Source organism: Mustela lutreola, chromosome 3, assembly GCF_030435805.1.
Source record: "Mustela lutreola isolate mMusLut2 chromosome 3, mMusLut2.pri, whole genome shotgun sequence".
Taxonomy (NCBI): domain Eukaryota; kingdom Metazoa; phylum Chordata; class Mammalia; order Carnivora; family Mustelidae; genus Mustela; species Mustela lutreola.
The window spans coordinates 136,260,710-136,281,684 of NC_081292.1; the positions used below are offsets into that span (position 1 = coordinate 136,260,710).

Below are 20,975 nucleotides of genomic sequence, written 5' to 3' on the forward strand. Positions count from 1 at the left end.
ACAGAGTTGGTGTCAGGTTAAAAACTGATTTATTGTCTTAGATCTGAATCAGAGAGCAAGTAGTCTTGGGTAAAAGTATGAATTGTGTTTGTCAGAGCCCAAATATGTATGTCTCGATTGACGTTAACCTGTGATTTCTAATTAGTGAGATTAGTAGCTAACACTAACATCATATTTTATGGGCCATTTTCTGGTCCTTTCTAGGAATTTTCTCCTTAAATCCTTTTATCAACTCTGAGGTAGGCACTATGATTATCCCTAATTTACAAACTAGGAATGGAGCACAGAGAGATAAAGTAATTTGTCCAGGTCATATGGCATGGAAATGGCAGATCTAAAATTCTAACCATATTTAATTATTTAATAGTGAAGCCATTATTCTTTGTCACTACTTTGTTGCTATTTTCTGCCATGCAGTAACACTCAGGTTAAATTCAGACCTGTGTGCTGTAATGTATTTTTGGTCACAAATTGTTGCTATCATGGTGAACTATCCCACTTTGACAGGTTTTGAAAATAGACATGTAAAACTCCAATTCATGAGTTCCTCCTTGCTAATGAAATTAGCGGACATAAATTTAGTTAAGACATACACAGACTATTATGGATATATTCTATAAGTAAAATATAGTTCATCATCTAAGTATAAGGCAGTATTAGTATGTGGGAAAATGGATACAAAATGAATCAACTTCTCAAGTTGTACATTAACTGTAAAGGACAACTTTCAGTCAATTATCCATTGCTAAAAGATGGGTTTAGCATATGATGAAGGCAAGTCACTTAATCTCTGAAAGTGGTTGACATTAATCCTCCCATTTGAAAAAAAAGTAGGTATAACAATGTCTTTTTCTTTTTTTGAAATAGAGATTAGATATAGATATATGTACAAGGATGATCATGACATGATTTATAATTCCAAAATATTAAGTGTATCCTGAATATCCAATGGAAGAAAGATTAAATATATCAAAGTACATTTATAAGATGAATGATAGAAACCAGAGTCATTAAAAATTGTATTTCTGAAGACTGCCTAATGACAGGGGAATCTGTCCATGATATCATGCTAAGTGAAACAGCAGGAAGTAAGATGAAATATACGTTAGTGCTATGTATACATGTGCACTTTTCTACTGTTTAGTCTGAACTCACTGAGGAGCAAGACTGACGTGGTTTTATTTTTTCTAGTCACTTTCTTCAGTTTTGATCTTTCAAATGCCTGTTTCCTGCTGGGTAGCAGTTCCCTTAACACTTTCTCAGCCCATAACTTCTCACTTTTGTATATTCAGAGGGACTTTGATTTAAATGACTCAGCTCTATTTATAAAAACATCCATGTCAGAGCCAAATTAAGATTTGGCTAGATAGAACCTGGAGTTGAGCGTAGAGGATAGGATACAGTTAGCTCTCAGCTTCTGCTGCTTCAGCTTGCCCTTCTGCCCATGGAAGGATAGAGGGGTGGAAGTGGCCTTATCTTAAAGCCTTGGCAAGGTTTCAAGGCTATTCTTGGTAGGAGGTTGCTATTCTGGTTGTCTTTGGGTCACAAGTGCTCCTGACAGAGACTGTGGATGAAGAACTCTACCAAAATGTCCCTCAGTCACTGGGAGTCCCTGAGATTTAGTTGTCTCTCTCAATTTACCCCACTTTGTAGCAAAGACCATACCTCAGTTGTTATGCCTCTTTCTCCCACATTGTAGCATTCCTGGCAAGATTGTATTCTCTATTTTTATCTATGTATTGATCAACTCTTAAGGCTTGAGGGAATGTACAGAATACATATGACAAATAACATTCCTCTCCAAAACCTGGAGCTGCTTGGACATGGGCAAGTAGAAGTGGAGTAGGGTATGAGGGGCTCCTCCACATTTCTCTTCCTGCTAAGGTAGCATTGGGGAGACTGGGAAGGTAACTGAAAAAGTAGACACTTAATCAAGGAACAAAATGCCAATCTTCCCTTTTTGGCCATTGCTTGGCTTTAGGGAATGTTAGGAGCTGAATTATGCCCCCCATTCTGCCCCAGAAAGGGCTATGTTGGATTCTTAATCCTCAGTACTTCAGAATGTAACCCTATTTATAGATAGAGCCTTTGCGAAGTAAATCATGTTAAAATAAAATCATTAGAATTAGGCTGACCCTAATTCAGCATGACTGATACCCTTATAAAAAGGGGAAATTCAAATGTACAGACACACAAAAAGAAAAGATGATGTAAATACACACAGGAAGAAGACAGCCATTTACAAACCAAAGAGAGAGATTTGGAACCAGTCCTTCTCTCAGAATTCCCAGAAGGAACCAACCCTGCCTCACCTTGATATTGGACCGCCAGCCTACAGAACTGTGAATGCTATATCTTTACTCAGTTTGTGGTGTTTTTGTTACAGCAGCCCTAGCAAACTGACACACAGAGGACAATGGTATCCCATCCTCCCCACAAAGGAGAAAAGATGTGGTAGTAGAGGTAGCCTTCCCAAGAACTGTCAGTTTCAGAGGCAACTTTCCTTCTTCTCTGTCAGCCTTATTATAGAGTAGGGGTTGGCAAAGGTGCGAGTTGGGGCCCCAGGGTGGTGGTTGGGACTTAAGCCATTTCTCTGAATAAGAAGTGAGTGACCCATAACCAGTGGCAGTTCTTTCACTAAGCTTAGAATTCAAAACCTTTAAATCTCAGCTTCTGGAAAAATAGGAGGACCCCTTTGTTCTATTCAGGCCTACAACTAACCAGATGAGGCCCACATTAGGGAGAGCAATCTGCTTTACTCAGTCTATAAATTTAAATTCAGAATTCATCCAAAAACAAACTCACAGAAACACCCAGATAGAATATGGAATAACCAAATATCTGGGGACCTCATGGCCTAGTCAAGGTTTGACACGTAAAACTAATTCTTACACTGTCATTTTTCTCTTAAGTTTTATAAATCATATTTGACGATTGAAACAAAAATTATAACCATCTGATACTCAAAACGATGATATTTAAAAGTGGAGAACTTCAAGGAACCCAAGTAGTAGTAAGGTGTTGGTACTTCATTTGAAGTATTTAAATGGTGGTGCAAGGAGATTGTGATAAGTATGTAGATTGTTACACCCATAGCAACTACTCTGAAAACTTTATGAAGAGATACACAAAAAGAATATATATAAATCAAGATGAAGTACTATAAAAACTTTCAAGTAACTTACAGAACAAGAAAAGATAAACATAGAAATCAGAATGAGAGGAAACAGAACAAATACTAAAAGGTCAGACTTAAGTAATAACATATTAATAATTACTTTACATATAAATGATCCAAATATAACAATCAAAAGACAAGAGATTTTCAGAGTAGATTTTAAAAATTATCTGGTTATATACTGCCAACAAGAAACTCACTTACTTTGAAAATGAAAAGATGGAAAAGAATATACCATGCAAACAGTCATAAAAATAAAAAAGGCATGAGTATATACATTAATATTTGATAAGACAGACTATAGGACAAATAATATTATTAGAGACAAAGAAAGATGTCATGTTATGATAAAAGTTCCAATCCATCAGGAAGAAGGAAGATATAATGATTCTAAATGTTCATGTATCATTTATAGTTTAGGACTTAAGCAGTTCTCCCTCAGCAACTGATAGAATTACTAGACCAAAAACTCACCAAGGATACAGAAAATCTAAACAATAGAATAAGCCAACAGGATTTAACTAATTTATTTAGAACTCTATCCAACAGCAGTAGAACATTTTTTTTTTTTTCAAATGCCCATGGAACATTCACTGAGAGGCCACATTCCAGGCCATAAGAGAAACTTTAACACATTTAAAGGAACTGTAATCATATACCATATTACATATGTCAAATACAAAATTACAGTATGTCTATGATCATAAGGAGAAAAATAACATATCTCTTAACCCATGAATCAAAGAATAAAACTCAAAGGAAAGAAAAAATGCAAAGAACTAGATGAAAATAGAAAATAACATGTCAAAATAGATGGGATGTAACTAAAATGGTACTGAGAAAAAAGTTTATATCACTAAATGCTTATATTTCAAATAAGAAAAAGTATCCAATAAATAAGTCTCTGCACTGGGAAGATAGAAAAGAAGAGAAAAAATAAACCCAAACCAAGCAAAAGGAAGAAAATAATAAAGTTCAAGTGCAAAAATATCTGAGGTTGAAAATAGGAAAACAATAGAGAAAAATCAATGAAACAAAAAGCTGGCTCTTTGTGGGGGGGAGGAATCAATGAAATTTGTAAGCCTCTAGCAAGACTGACAAAGATTAAAGAGAAATGATACAGTTTAAACACAAATGATATAGGTGATATCACTATAGAACTTGCCACAATTAAAAATATAATAAGCAGAGGCACCTGGGTGGCTCCGTGGGTTGAGCTTCTGCTTTCAGCTCAGGTCATGATCTCAGGGTCATGGGATCAACCCCAAACCCTGCATTGGGCTCTCTGCTCAGCAGGGAGCCTGCTTTCCCCTCTCTTTCTGCCTGCCTCTCTGCCTACTTGTGATCTCTGTCTCTGTCAAATAAATAAATAAAATCTTTTTTAAAATAATAAAAAATAAAATAAAAATATAATAAGCAAATATTATAAACTTATAGTAAGAAATTTCATAACTTAGAGGAATGCATAATAAAGCTCCCCAAAAGAAATTTCTAGATCCACAGGGTTTTACTAGGAATTGCGCCAGACATTTAAAGGACACCAATTTTATACATTTCTTCCAGAAAATAGAAGAGGAGAAAACACCCCCAACTTATTTTATGAGATTACTATAACTCTGCTACCAAAATCAAAGACAATATATAAAAAGAAAGCTACAAACTAGTCTTTTATGAACTTAAACTTAATATTTCTCAATAAAATATAAACAAGCTGAATCCAGTAACAGAGAATTTTACACCAGGACCAAATTGGATTTAGTCCAGATTTGTAAAACTGGTTCAACATCATATCAACACCTGAAGAAGAAAAAAATCATATGATCTTATCAATTGGTGAAGTAAAAGAATTTGGGAAAACTCAACATTCGTTTATGATAAAAAGAAAAAAACAACTCTCAGCAAGTTAGGAGCAGAGAGAAATTACCTCAGTTTAATAAAGAGCACTACAAAAAGCCTACAGCTAACATCATACTAGATGGTAAAAGACTGTATGCTTTACCCTACGATCAAGAGCAAAATAAGGGACAACCTGGGAGAAATGGATGAATTCCTGGAAACATATAACCTCCCAAAATTGATTCTGGAAAAAATAGAAAATTTGGATAGACCAATTACCAGCAATGAAATTGAGTCAGTAATCAAAAACACCCAACAAACAAAGGTCCAGGACCAGATGGCTTCACAGGTGGATTCTACCAAACATTTAAAGAAGAATCTGGTGGTGGGTGTTAAGAAGGGCACGTATTGCATGGATCATTGGGTATTGTACATACACAATGAATCTTGGAACATTGAAAAAATAAAATTTAAAAAAATTAAAGAAGAGTTAATACTTATTTTTCTCAAACTATTCCAAAAACTAGAAGAGGAAGGAAAACTTCCAAATTCATTCTACGAGATATGCATTGCCCTGATACAAAAACCAAATAAAGACACTACAAAAAAAGACAGCTAAGGCCAATATCCGTAATGAACATAGGTGCAAAAATCCTCAACAAAATTTTAGCAAACAAAATCCAACAATGTATCAAAAAAATCATTCACCAAAGTCAAGTGGGATTTATTCCTGGGTTGCAAGAATGGTTTAATATTCAGAAATCAATCAATGTTATATATCACAACAATGAAAGGAAGGATAAAAACCATGAGATAATTTCAATAGATGCAGAAAAGCATTCCCCAATGTATAATATCCATTCATAATAAAAACCCTCAACAAGATACGTTTAAAGGGAACATACCTTGACATAATAAAGGCCATGTATCAGGATGCTTGAGTGCCTCAATCACTTCAGCATCTGCCTTTGGCTCATGTCACAATCTCAGGGTCTTGGCATGGAGCCCTGTGTCAGAGCTCTTTGATCAGCAGGGAGTCTGCTTCACCATCTTCCTCTGCCCTTCCTCCCCCCTCATTCTCTCTCAAATAAATTAGATTTTAAAAAAAATAAAGGCCTCATATGAAAAACCCTCAGCTAATATCATACACAACAGGAAAAACTGAGAGCTTTCTTCCTAAGATCAGGAACAAGACAAGGATGTCCACTCTTACCACTTTTATTAAACATAGTACTGGAAGTCCTAGCCTCATCGAACAGACAAGCAAAAGAAATAAAGGTATCCAGATTTGTATATGTGCTGCCAGAGCGAGCACAAAGGTATCCAAATTTGTAAACAAAAAGTAAAACTTGTCACTATTTGCTGATGACACGATACTCTATATAGAAAACCCTGAAAGACTCCACCAAAAAACTACTAGAACTAATAAATGAATTCAGGAAGTTCACAGAATACAAAATCAATGCACAAAATACCTTACATTTCTATACACTAATAATGAAGCAACAGAAAGAAATTAAGAAAAAAAAAGGAAAGAAATTAAGAAAGAAGTTCCATTTACAATTGCACAAAAAATTAATAAAGTATCTAGGAATAAACTTACCCATGGAGGTAAAAAGCCTTTACTCTGAAAACTATAGAACACTGATAAAAGAAATTCAAGATAACACAAGCAAATGGAAAGATATTCCATGCTCATGGGTAGGAAGAACAAATATTGTTAAAATGTCCATACTGTTCAAACCAACCTACAGATTTAATGTAATCACTATCAAAATACCAATACCATTTTTCACAGAACTGGAACAAATAATCCTAAAATTTTTATGAAACCACAGAAGACCCCAAATAGTCAAAACAATCTTAAAAAAGAAGAAAAGAAGTTGGAAGTATCACAATTTCAGATTTCAAATTACCCTGCAAAGATACAGTAGTCAAAACCATATTGTACTGGTACTAAAACTGACACATAGATCAATGGAATGGGATAGAAAGCCCAGAAACAAACCTGTGATTATATGGTCAATTAGTCTTCCACAAAAGAGGCAAGAATATGCAAAGGAAAAAAGACAAATCTTCATCAGTGTTGGGAAAACTGGACAGCACCATGCAGAAGAATGAAACTGGACCACTTTCTTACACCAGACACAAAAATAAACTTAAGGTGGATTAAAGATGTAAACTGAGACCTGAAGCCATAAAAATCCTACAAGAAAAGACAGGCAGTAATGTCTCTGAAATCAGCCATAGCAAGATTTTTCTAGATCGGTCTCCTGAAGCAAAGGAAATGAGAGCAAAAATAGACTATTGGGAGTACATCAAAATTAAAAAGCTGCAGAGTGGAGGAAAGAGTCAACAAAACTAAAAAACAACATGCTGAATGGGAGAAGATATTTGCAGCTGACATCTCTGATATAGGGTAAGTATCCAGAATATATAAAGAATATATACAATGTAACACCCAAACAACAAACCAATTAAAAAATGGGTAGAAGACATGAACAGACATTTCTCCAAAGAAGACATGCAGATGGCCAACATACACATTAAAAGATGCCCAATATCACTCTTCATCAGAGAAAAGCAAGTCAAAACTACAATAAGATATCACCCTGTACCTGTTACAATGGCTAAAATAAAAAACACAAGAAACCACAAATGTTTGTGAGGATATTAAGGAAAAAAAAAAGAACCCTCTTGAGGTGTTGGTGGGGATGCAAACTGGTGCAGCCACTGTGGAAAACAGTATCTCCATACTGTTCCTCAAAAAGTTAAAAGTAGAACTACCCTATGATCAAGTAATCTCACTACTATATATGTCACCAAAGAATTCAAAACACTACTTTGAAAGGATATATGCACCCCTGTGTTTATTGCAACATTATTTACTTTAGCCATCTTATGAAAACAGCCTAAGTGTCCACTGATAGATGAATGGCTAAAGAAGATGTGGTGTATATATACAATAGAATATTATTCAGCCATAAAAAGGGGGAAGTCTTGCCATTTGCAACAACATAGATGGAGCTAGAGAGAATAATGCTAAGTAAAATAGGTCAGAGAAAGACAAGTACCACATGATTTCACTCATGTGAAAGTTAAGAAACAAAACAAATGAACAAAGAAAAAAGAGAGAGACACAAACCAAGAAACTGTTCTTAGCTATAGAGAACAAACTGATGGTTGCCAGAGGTGAGGTGGGTAAAGGTGGTGGGTGAAATAGGTTGATGGGAATTAAACAGTATACTTATCTTGATGAGCACTGAGCAAAGTATAGAATTGCTGAATCAGAATATTGTACCGCTGAAACTAATATAACACTATGCTAACCACACTGGAATTAAAACTAAAAAATTAATAAAATTTTAAAAGAGCAAGAGAAGGGTGTTCATTGTCACTTCTCTTATTCAGCATAGTACTGGAAATTCTAATTGCCATAATAAGGCAGGAATAAATAAATAAAAGGCATACAAATTGGAAAGGAAGAAATAAGACTTTCTCACTTCACGGATCACATGCTCTGTCTAGCAATCCCCAAGAATCTATGAAAGAATTCCTAAAACTAGTAAGTGGGTTTAAAACACAGGATTTCAGGATGGAATATCAACACAGAAAAATCAATTGCATATTTATATACTAAAAATAAACCTGTGGAAACTGCAATGTAAAAACAATATAATTTATAATAAAATTATTATTATTATCTAATAAAACAAAACATGCAGAATGTACAGGATGTGTATGCTAAAAATTACAAAATATTGAGAAAATAAATCAAGTCCTAAAGAAATGGAGAGACATACCATATTCATGGCTTGGGAAACTCAGGATAGCTAAGATGTATGTTTTAAATTACCCTATAGGTTTTGTGCAATTCCTATTAAAACCCCAGCAAGGCTTTTGGTGACATAGACAAGCTTACTCTAAATGTATATGGAAGAACGCAGACTCTAGAATAGCTAAAGTATCTTGACAAAGAGAATAAATCAGTAAAAATCTCTATCCAATATCTAGGCTTACTATATAGCTAAAGTCATCAAGACTATTTATGAACAGAGATATAGGCACTTAGACCAATGGAAAAAAATATAGACGAGAAACCAATCTACACATTTATGCTCAATTGATTTTTGATGAAGGTACAAAAGCATTTTAATGTAGGAAAGAGTGCTTGCTTCGATAGCACATATATCAATGTAGGAAAGATGACCTTTTGCTGGTGCAACTGGACGTCTATAGGCAAAGAAGCAAAACAAAAAAAGTCAACTAAATTTATGCAATACACAAAAAATAAACCAGTGTACCATAGATTTACATGTAATACATAAAAATATAAAACTTTTAGGAAAAAAAAATAGAAAAAAATCTCTGGGACCCAAGACAATTAAAGAGTTCTGACTTAACACCAGAAACATGACCCATAAGAGAAAAATTGATAAATCGGACTTCACACAAAATTCAAAACTTTTACTTTGAAAACTACCATCTGAAGAGGATGAAAAAAGTTACAGAAGGTAAAGAATATTTGTAAACCAAATATTTAACATAGGACTAATATCTAGAATATACAAAGTGCTCTCAAAACTCAACAATAAAAAAATCAAACAATCCAATTATGAAATAGGTAAAAGATAGGAAGACCAATGTCACTGAAAAGGATATACAGATGACAAATAAGTGTATGAAAAGGTGTACAACATCTTTAGTCATGAGGGAAATGAAACAAATCAATGAGGTTTTAATATATATTTGTCAGAATGACTAAAGGAAGAAATAGTGACAACACGGAATGTTGGCAGTGATGGGGAGTAAATGGATCGCTCAAACATTGCTAATGGAAATGTAAAATGGTGTAGCCACTCTGGAAAGTAGTTGGGAAGTTTCTTATAAAACTAAACCTACATTTATCACCCAACCCAATAATTGTGCTCTTGGAAATTTATTCCAGAGAAATTAAAACATATGCTCCCACAACAACCTGTATATGAATGCTTAGAGTAGCATTATTGGTAATAGCCAAGAACTAACTATAAACCACTCTGTATTAGTTTCCTGAGGCTTCTGTAACAAAGTACCATAAACTTGATGGTCTAAAACAGTAGAAATTTAATCTTTCAAAGTTCTGGGGTCTAAATTATTGAATCACTATATTATACACCTGAAATTAATATAATACTATATGTTAATTATACTGGAATTAATATTTTTAAAAACTTAAAATAAAATCTGAACTTTGGCAGGGCTTCATTAACCTCCAGGGGCACCAGAGAGAATCTATTCCTTATATCTTCTACCCTCTAGTGACTTGTAGCTTGTGACTAGATCACCCCAGTCTCTACCTCTGTTTTCACATCTTCTCCTCTGTGTGTCTGTGTCCTCTCCTCTTGGACTATTTCAAATCTACCCCTATTTCTCTTATAAGGACACCCACTGTTAGATTTAGGAACTCCAGCATAATTCAAGATTTTCTCCTCATCTCAAAATCCTTATCTTAGAGCCATCATGAGCTCGTGCACAAGGACAAGTGGGGGGCTAGGGGCAGAGTGAGAGGCAGAGGGAGAAGCATACTCTGCACTGAGCACAGAGCCCCAGGAGAGGCTGGATCCCAGGACCAGGAGATCATGACATGAGCCAAAGTCCACTTACCTGACTGAGCCACCCGGGCGCCCCTTAAATATTTTCTGTCAGCATTTTCCCATGCCTCCCCCACCTCGACTCTGTTTTTCTACACATACACCCACATGTACATTCATGTGCACACATAAAGCACACATACCACATTTCACCAGTTACTATCATATAATGTCTTATTCCTGCTTTTTCATTTAACATTATTACCATTCTGTGGCAGGGTAGATTAAGGACAATAGTAAATATTGCTGAAATTTTTTGTAATGTTTAAACATGCATTCAGAATAAAATTGGATCTTAAGAGGGAAAAAAAATCCTTATCTTACTTCTGCAAAGATCCTTTTTCCAAATAAGATGTCTCCAGGTTCCCAGGATTTGATGTGTTAAACTAGGATCCATCTATACAAGGAATACTACTCTATAAAAAAAAGGAAATAACTATTGATATACACAACAACTTGGATGAATCTCTAGCGAATTATGCAGAATGAAAAAAGTCAATCTCATCAGGTTACCTCTGCCTTATTCCATTGTGCAACATTTTTATAAGGACAATTTTAGGAATGGACAACAAATCAGTGGTTCTCAGGGGTTGAGGATGAGGGGAGGTGTCAGGATGGAAGTGGGTGTGATTTTGAAAGGTCAACATGAAGGATATTGTGGTAGTGGTTACATGAACCTACATAGGAGACACACACACACACACACACACACACACACACACACATGCACGCATACACAAATGAATTCAAGTATAACGGGGGAAATTGGAATAAGAAGATTGGTAGATGGTGTCCATGTCAACATTCAGACTGGTACATTATTCCATTGTTTTTACAAAATGTATGATCAGTGGAAACCAGAATGAGTTCAAGTTCCTTATCTTATACAACTGCCTGTGAATCTCTAATCATCTCAATAAAAATTTCAGTTAAAAAATCTTAAGATGACCACCTAAAATACCCAGTCTTCTAGTAGCATTATCAGAGATGATAATGAGCACAAATTCAGGGGTTTGGCTTTTTAAATACTTCAAGTGTCTGCAAAGATTAATAAAACACAATTTCTTTTTCTTAAGTATCCATGTGGATAGCTAAATAAATGAATGACAATGTGATATGCTAAGAACAGTGATAGATTTATTTATAAGGTTGATGGCACAGAGAAAAGGAATGATTAATTTTATAGAGGTCAGGGAAGGCTTCCCAGAAGAGGTGATATTTGTGGTAAATATTCAAAGATGAGATTCAGGTTATTCAAGGAAGAACAACATTCCAAATAGAAGTGATTGCAGTGTCCATGCATGTAGGGACAAACCATAGTTTATTATTAACCGGAGTGAAATATGACTGAGGGAAAAGGAGGGAAGATCCCTCAGGCAAAATAGAAGGTAGCTAGAACAGGAAAGTTTTCTTTGTTCTCTGGGAGCATAGGAAGAACACAGTTTCTCAAACATAGAAAAAAAAAATCAGGTGCAGCTGTGGGAATTCAGAGTTCTCCTAAGTTCTGTGCCACTCTGGTTTATGTCAACCAGGAGCCTCCCTATCAAGTCCACACATCTCAGCATGGTGTTTCCCTAGGATATCAGCTGGCTGTGAAGAGATTATTTTCCACAACCCACATACAACTTCCCAAGTCCAAATAAAACTGACCACATTTATTACCTATGTAGTGTTGCTAGTAACACTCATCTTGCTCTCTGCTCTCAAAGGCTGGGACCTATTATCCTCAATACCTATTGCTATGGTATTTCCCCTCTATTCTTATCCCATTTACCATTCTAATTCTCTGAGGAGTATTTGAACTTAAAAAAATAAATAAAGTGATCGATGTGTAAATAACTGATCATCTAACTCAGCAGTTCTCAAATTTTAACGTGCTTCAGAATCACCTGAAGGGTGGCTTAGAAGGCAGCTTGCTGGATGCCATCCCCAAAGTTTCTGATTGAATAGGCCTGAAGTTGATCCTGAGAACTTGCATTTCTTTCTTTCTTTTTTAAAAAGATTTTATTTATTTATTTGACAGAGAGAGGGATCACAAGTAGGCAGAGAGGCAGGCAGAGGGAGACGGGGAAGCAGGCTCCCTGCTGAGCAAAGAGCCCGATGTGGGACTCGATCCCAGGACCCTGATGTCATGACCTGAGCCGAAGGCAGAGGTCCAACCCAGAGGTGCGTAGCCACCTACGCACCCCGAGAACTTGCATTTCTAACCAGTTCTCAGGGGAAACTCTTGGTTTGAAATCACACTTTGAGAATACCAATCTAACCCATGGAGGATGATTGATAACCAGAAAAAGAGCTTCTTATCTCAGATAAATCTATACTTAGGAATTGGTCAGGAAAGAGGAAAATGGCCTTCCTGTGTTCCTGGTCTTCTCTGGGGGCATTCACTGACCCATGAAAATAGAGAGGTGATTCCACAGAAGTAGAGGGACAAAGCCACCCTCCCCCACTCCCCAATCCTATAACTTACCTCTAGCTGGGAGCTTTATAAGCAACTCTGTGCATTCTACAATATCATAAATACAATGAAGGTAGACCTTCATTAGACCATCGTTGAATGGATGAATGAGGCCTTACCTTGTGCCAGATATTGTGCTAAGGAGGTTACTTTATTTAAATTCTCACAACAGATTTATGAGAAAGGTACTATTATTACATACAGTGGGAATGAGGAATGAAGAAGGTAGTAGCTAGAAGAGGCAAGGCTGGGATTTGAAACAAGTTGGCCTAATTCTGTGACCTGATTCTTCACCATGGTGTTCTTGCCTTCCGTCTATGGGTATAAGCTGGGTAGGGCAGAAATTGCCTAGTTTGTGCTTAAAGGTTACTGCTCAGACTGTGTACTTGATGTGGAAGTTGAATCAGAAAAGAGAGGCTGTAAGTGCTCTCTCTGGATGTACCAGCATTTTTGCTCAGAAGTCAGTCAGGGATACATGATATTCTGATACCCAGAAGCAGGTAAATCACTAGATGGAGTAAAAAATGTTAACTTTACATTTGCCCCCAAGGATCATGGTAGGGAGAATTAATTACATTCTGGGGTTTTGGGAATCCATATTTCCTCAAAATAAGAAGAGTTCTTTCTTAGGCTGTGACTTCTGATCCTGCCCTTGGCACTCATTTGGCACAAATAATATTTAAAGCTATGAAAGGTCAGGCCCAGCTTACGAAGGTTGAGCTGAACGGTCATAAGAGGGACACGGTGGTACTTGATGTGAGGTGCACTGGAGATAGGGGTTATCATGGAAAGACTGAAATAATGACGTTAGTTTTCACAACCCAACACGTGAAGTATGACACTCCTCACATTATAGATAAGAAGCTTAGAGAGATTTAAAGGCCTTTCCAAAAGCCACACAAAGATTCAAAGTCTAAGATCTTTCTCATCCTCTGCATTTCCTCTCATAACTTTTTGCAACAAAAGTAAAATGAAAAGTAAAAATGAAAAGAATTCATGACTACTTCCTTGTTATCTAATGTTTGTTTTCCCAGTGACTACTAACTGAACTGCCCATTTTCTTTCTCACCTTCAGTTAATTCCAAAAGAATGTCTAATCTCATTGAAGTTCAAGCTTTTAAGAATAAACAAGAGTTAGGCCAAGAAAGTGGAGAAACATTGATTCAAAGGGAGTAAAGAGACAGTTTGTCATATCCAAAAAGCTGAGATGTGGCTGAAGCTGAGTGAGAAAATCAGAAGGAGAGACAAAATCTGAGATAGTAGCTGCTAGACATTTAAAAAAAAAAAACAACAATGCTTTATTTTAGCCACGATCCTCTGGATCAGAGATTGGAGCTGGTCTCACCTATGTGGTCCTTGTCCTGGACTCACAGGAGGTCACTCATGCCACTAAAGGTAGCCTGTGTGTCAGCTGGATTGGATGGTCTACAGTTGCCTCACACGCATGCATCTGGTGGTTGGTGCCGGCTGTAGTCTGGATCATTCTCACCAGGAGACTCCTTTTCCACTGGCTGAGACGAGGCCTCCTTCCACAGTCCTAGAGCAGCCCCGTCACCCAGTAAGAGCAGAAGCTGCAACAACTATGGCCTTTTGGTCACAAGACCAGCTCAAACTCAAGTGCTGGGAACACTGACTCTGCCTCTTGATGTGAGAAGTGGCATCTTTTTATGTGGCCTTAGGAATTTTGTACTGAGTTTGAGTAGATTTTAAGTTGACACTTTGGGAGCCCGGAGAGAGAAGGTGAGAGTGATATAGCCAAGTGATTTTGCAGCAAGAGGTAGAAGAAATCACTTGGAGGGAAAAAGGGAGAACAAGATCTGAAAGTGGGTTGTGCTTTGGAGCATTGTATAATGCATCCTTTCCTTTGCTGCCATATTCTGGGCTTCTCTTTGATGCCTCCAGGATCTTCTAGGATCCTCAGCTATTTTCCCCTCTCCCATCTGAGGATCTCCTATTTTCATTCCTCTTCTAGATTCGAGAATCAGCTATGAGGGTCAGGACACTGTGATAGGTATTACAACTATTGAAATATGTCTATGTGCTTCTAAATTCATAGGCCAAATTTCTCCCACTGCCTCTCCTATATATTGAAAATGAAATTTTGTCTTCGAGATTGTTCCCTCAGTTTTGAACTTCAAAAATTAAACTTGAAACAGTAACGCTATAGAATCGCCACAAGGTGGTGCCACAAGTATATGGGAAGTAAGATATTTTCCTCCTTTCCATCCCCACATTTTGCTGGAACTTACTAATGCGTATGGAAAGCAAAGAAATCCTGACCAAGGGTGAGCCGGAGTGTGGACATGCATGTGTGCGTAGGAGCATGCTAGTTTGACAGACTCTTTCAGAAGCTCTTCTGTGACTTAGGGAAGATCTGTAAGGGAGATAGGAGGATGGTGGTGGGTGTGTGTTGTTCCTGACAAGAGGTGGGAGGGAAAAAGGATCGGGAGATTTTTCTTCACTTTTCAGGAATAAAAATGACTGCTTAAATATCATAATATTGCTCCGTGTCTGGAAAAAAAAAAGTGGTAGTTCATTTTAAGAGACATTAGATATGAACATTAATGTTTGAGGACACAAACTTAGGTTTGTGTGATAGATGCAGAGATAGGGCTAGAATTCACCAATATGATGTCTTTTACTTCTGTAGTAGAAACATATGGTTCCAAATACTTGCTTTTTCCTCATTTTTGATGAGTCAGGTTATCACTTAACTCAGTTATCACTTAACATGGTCATTCATCACTTAACTAAAATACTTTGCAAAATATCAGTACTATGATGAAAGTATAACAAGTCATTGACAAAGTATCAGTGAGTTCCTGTTAGTAAGTGCACTAGGTAAGAAAAGCCTTTCACTATGTAAGTAGGTGGATTCAATTATTTGTAATGCACTATTTTCCTAGACATCTTAATTATGTCCATAGAAATCTTTCCATGGAATAATCGCTATACAGCCCACTTAGTAAGTAGATAGAGTCCATATAACTTCCCATAATTTTCTATTGGAAAACCAGACTTGGAAGGGAAAAGGATCATGGTTTAATATATATTAACTTGGATTTAAGAAGACATTTGCTTTCCTTAGTATAAATCCCTATTGATAGGGTCCAAGAATTCTCTTACTTAGAATAATTTAGACCCAGTGATGATACAGTAGAGAAAACATTAACATACTTTTCTGGCTCTTTGTCTTGGCCAGAATGATCATTATAAGTTTCCTAAGTATTTTACAAAATCCCGAGTCTATTCTTCCAAATAATCATAGAGTTAGTACCCCCACAGTGTTAATCCCCAGGTAAATTCAATTGGTATTTGTATTGTATGGCTTATTGAAGTTCCTTATGAATGAAAGCAGAGCAATTCCTTCCTTGCGTGTGCTCGCTCTCTCTCTCTCTCTTTCTTTCTTTTCTTTTGGCCTGAGAGTGATGGCATTCACTTTATGTGGACTCATTTCAAGAGCCTGACCTCTGGTGAGCCAGCCTTGCAGTCCAGAGACTCTTGGCCTATAGAGGCTGGAAGTTTACGTTCTTATGTGGAGATGATGTAAAAGGTATAAAGAGATATTGATTTTGATGCTGGGGAGTTACGTACTCAGATAGTCAGTTGCTTTTAGAAGCGGTAATAACCCCAGCAAACCCCTGGGGCACTATTTCAGTTATTAAAGAAAGAATTCACTAAATTATGTTCTACTGTCAGAAATGAATGAATGCAGTTTCTTTCTTCAGATGGAATATGACTTTGTGACCGTATTCTAGATTTTAAAATTGGAGCCACACATTCTGTTACACTTTGCACAGTGAGCGAATAGGATGACGAACATTCTCCTAAATGCCTCTGGAACTCTTCTTCACTGCACGTCTGGGCCCCAAAAGTCACTCAAGAAATGCTCTTCTTTTTAGGTAGAGTATGTAGAGTCTTTTCATTTTTAAAATAAGAATTGTATGTATTTAATGTGTACAACAAGACTCAGTATACATATATATAATGAAATGATTGCTGTCGTCAAGCTAATTAACATACCCATCTCCTCATATGACCACTATTTTGTGTGTGTGTGATGAGAATGACTGAAATTTCTCTTAGCAGAATTCCAGTATTCAGTACAGTATTGATAGGCATCATGCTGTACCTTAACTCTCTAGACTTAGTCGTCCTACATAAGTGCAAATTGGTACCCTTTGACCACCTTTGAAGATGATGAATGTTCTATAGGCCCAAAGTCTTAAGTCCAGGGTCAATGCTATCTTAAACATCTTTAACGTACCTACTTTAAAAAAGAATTTGGGAATTATACTCATAGGACCACTCGAAGTTAACACAGCAGATATTCATATTTGGGAGGAGAAATTTTCCTTTTAAAAAAGGGTTTTAAAGTTAAATTGAGTATTGATGGTAAAAAACATTACTACATTTTTTTTCTACAAGTGATTTTGAAGAACACTTATACCAAATAGTACATGACATGTACCAATAAAACAGGGACCTTTACTTCATAAAGCTTATTTTTGTTAGTGACATTTCTCACACATGACGTTATACATTATGGATGTTTTGTTTTGGGGTACAATGAAAAGAGAGTGAGATACATTCTTCCTTTTAAAAATTTCTTTTGAAAATTTTAAAGTACATTGCTAAAAAAAATTTTTGTCTAGTGCCTTTCACATTACTGGGTATAAAGTAGTTCATCAGTGAGTGTTTGACATCATTATAATTATATTTTGGGTTTTTTTTTTTTTTTTTTTCTCAACACAGTAATTCTGAGTGGCTTCTTCTTACTTTCTTCTCTTGTGCCCTAGTTTCTTCATCCTGCATTACATGTCCATCTCTCCTCTGCTGTGTGTCTCAGCACCTTCTCTCATATTTTTCGACTTTCTGCTAAAGCAACATTAATCTCCAAATCTCTTGTTCAAGCAAGAGAACACACGTTTAGGAACCATTTTCCAATCCAATCCCTTTAACAGTGTTAGGTAAACATTTCTACAGGTCTCCTCACCTGTAATTCTCGCAACCCAAGAAGCCCTGGATTTCAGAAGGTTTTATAATTCATATTGATGGCAAAACCTGACCTGAACTGATATGAGGTTAATTACAGTCTTTATTTATCCCAACTAGTATGAATATGCACATGTTTTGCTGCAGAAATGTTAACGTGTTTGACTATAGCGTGTTGCCCCAGACTCTACTAGAGGCATTACATAATTCATGGTCTATGCAGAGTATTATCTTTCTAAAATCTGAAAGCGTTTGAATTCTGAAATACATCTGGCATTAAGGTTTTAGATTAGGGATTAAGGACTGATAATCAAATATTATGGTTTCACTTTAAACTTTTATCTTATTACTAAGGAGTTGCATGTATGGTAATAATAAAAGGAGTTTTCGGCACACGGTCTCTCATGAACTATTTTCTAAGATTAAAAAAGCACACACACAGAGCCAGAGACAGAGAGAAAACACTGAGTAGTTGCTGAATCAGTGAATCATGAGGCACACAATGAATGGAAGTCAGGTAGTAGAAGTAACTGCAACAGGATAAGGGCATTTTCCTGGGGCGTGGACAAATATGCTTGTGTGCATGACCGTGGGTTAGAACCCACGGAAGGGGTTCTAACTAGTGGCCTATAAGGAGTCAGATATACACACAGAGATATAATGTGGATACCTTTGTGGGTGCCATGTTTAAAGTTGTTCCAAATGCTGTGCTATGTAAATATATGTTGGGCGCAGTGCTTGTTTATACACAGATGTTTTGGATTTAGTAGATACTACTGAATGTGGCACCTAAGAGGTAGTGGTATAAGATCCTCAAATCGGGGTTGCCTTGCTTGGCTCCTGCTTTGCTCTGTCTATATAGAATCTCACTGATAACCTAAAGCCCATCTTTAAAAATCTGACTAGAACCTTAACTTTGTTCTTTGTCAATGCTACTGACTAGGAATTTCTTCCAGTTACTTTTGAGATTTTTGATAAATGTTTCATGTCCTTTTTGCTTTGCACTTTGCATTTGTCAAAGCTCCTTATTTTATGATCTCAAATCATTGCTGCTACTTTCTAGGATAGTCTACCTTGTACCTTTTTTAAGAGTTGTCAGCTATGTCTTGCATCTTATATTTTAGTGTTGAGAGAGAAAAGATGGGGAAAGGAAAGGTGAGGGTACAAAGTTGGGGTGGTGAGGGTAGGGATTTTCATGAGCTATAGAGTTTTTAAAAAATAATAAGTGATCAAGAACTGTGGGGTTAAAAATATTCTTTACTTTGTGTGTTGATTTTCTTGTTATACAGAGCCCATTTTAATCTTTACTGTTTAAGAATTTGTCTTAGAGTAAATTGGATGGGCTTTTGCCCTGCTGTTAGCATATTCCTGCATGCTTTTACTCTTATTATTATTTTAATTTAGAGACCAGCAATTAGGGGTTAAAGTATATTTAATTTGTTCTTTACCTACATCAAACACGTGGAAATTTTTTTTTTTGTTATAATTGTGAGAGCCTCTAGTGATTTTATTTGTCTGTAGAAAAGTCTCAGGAACCTACAGCTATTTTGAATTTTGCAGCTTTTACGATCAGTCCCTATAATATATACTCCTGATTTCTTCTCTGCATCCTGCTCATTGTTGAAAAGCCCGAGCTATTTTTAACATTTACACAATTTCAGTAGATGATTCTTCCTTCCACAAGGTTTGGTGCTAAATCTGTGGAGCCTTTCATAATCATATCCTTTTTGTGGTTTGCTTGAATTTGATCACAGTGGCTGATTTCATGCATTGATAATGAAGGCTTAGGTTGCCTGTTTCTCGGCATAAATCCACCTCAGACTTGTAGGTTGACAGTGATTCTGGTTTCAGCACGCATGGAGATATAGCATTGAAATTGCTCTGCTTTCTTTACAAATGACTCCGAGTGTGCTTGTCCTTTCCTAAAATGTTGCCAGCATGTAAAGGATTTTCAATGAGCAGTGCAATAAGCCAGCATCTGGGAAGGTTTGGAGCTGCACCGATATAGCGCGGTACCGTCACACAGATAATCAGGGCTGGAGCCAAGTCTTGGGAACGCCGTGCATCACACTGGTTACATACTGGAAGTTTTGTTTATCCAACTTGGTTGCTCTCAGAGCTGGTGAAAGCCCAGCCAGGATGTGGAGTGGACTTCCTAGCAGAGGTGAGCATTTTTATTCTAAAACTTGGATGGGGGCTCTGGTGTGTCAGTAACAGATTTGTGTGCTGGGTTGAATCCTGTGGAGTTATCAATTGTGTTTATCGTGTCGCGCTGACAGATTGGAAGGGGCAGTACCGTGAAGCAAAATAGAAGATTCTTTAATTTTATTGGGAAGTCACTCCTTAAATGCACGGTGTGATAGCATTCTTTTCTTTCTGTGCTAGCTGTTTGCCGAGGACATCTTAACAGTAGGTGACTTCCTTTGCATTTTAAACATTCAGAACAAGTCAGTAATATTATGCAATTTGCTGTCATTACTGAAAGTAGGTAATTAGCAGGGCTACGATGTGCTTCAGGTACGTATATACATGTAAAAGACTGTGAACTGAATGTACTTTGTAGAATCTTTGACATGAAAAATAGGAGGAAACAAGTGATGGTTCTGATATAACTAAGAAAGTAAGTGAAAAAGATTACATCCTGGACTTGACACCTTGTTAAGCTTGACATTAATAATTCAAAGTTATGACCTGTCAGGCACTGGGCAACCTATAGTAATTGATTTTTGGAGATAGTATATTGAATGAAAGAAGGAGAAAATTAGTAGCATTTCTTCATAAAGCATTTTTAATTAGACGTGACGTTTAAATGTAGCAGATTTTATTACTTAAGTGTAAATAAAGTACAGATGCTGACCCGGAAAGATCAGTTAGT

The 20,975-nt window shown here is 36.6% G+C and overlaps 1 protein-coding gene across 12 annotated transcripts in view; it reads left to right on the forward strand.

Moving 5' to 3' along the window:
- The window catches only part of ZNF385B (zinc finger protein 385B), a 408,372-nt gene that overhangs the window by 94,204 nt on the left and 293,193 nt on the right, over window positions 1-20,975 (forward strand). Inside the window, exon 1 of one of the 12 annotated variants that reach the window (XM_059166884.1) lies at window positions 20,242-20,264. The exons of the other annotated variants lie outside the window; for them this stretch is intronic. The gene's annotated coding sequence lies outside the window, so the exon portion shown is untranslated. Of the gene's footprint in view, window positions 1-20,241; window positions 20,265-20,975 lie in introns of those variants that run through there. 12 annotated transcript variants of the gene reach the window in all.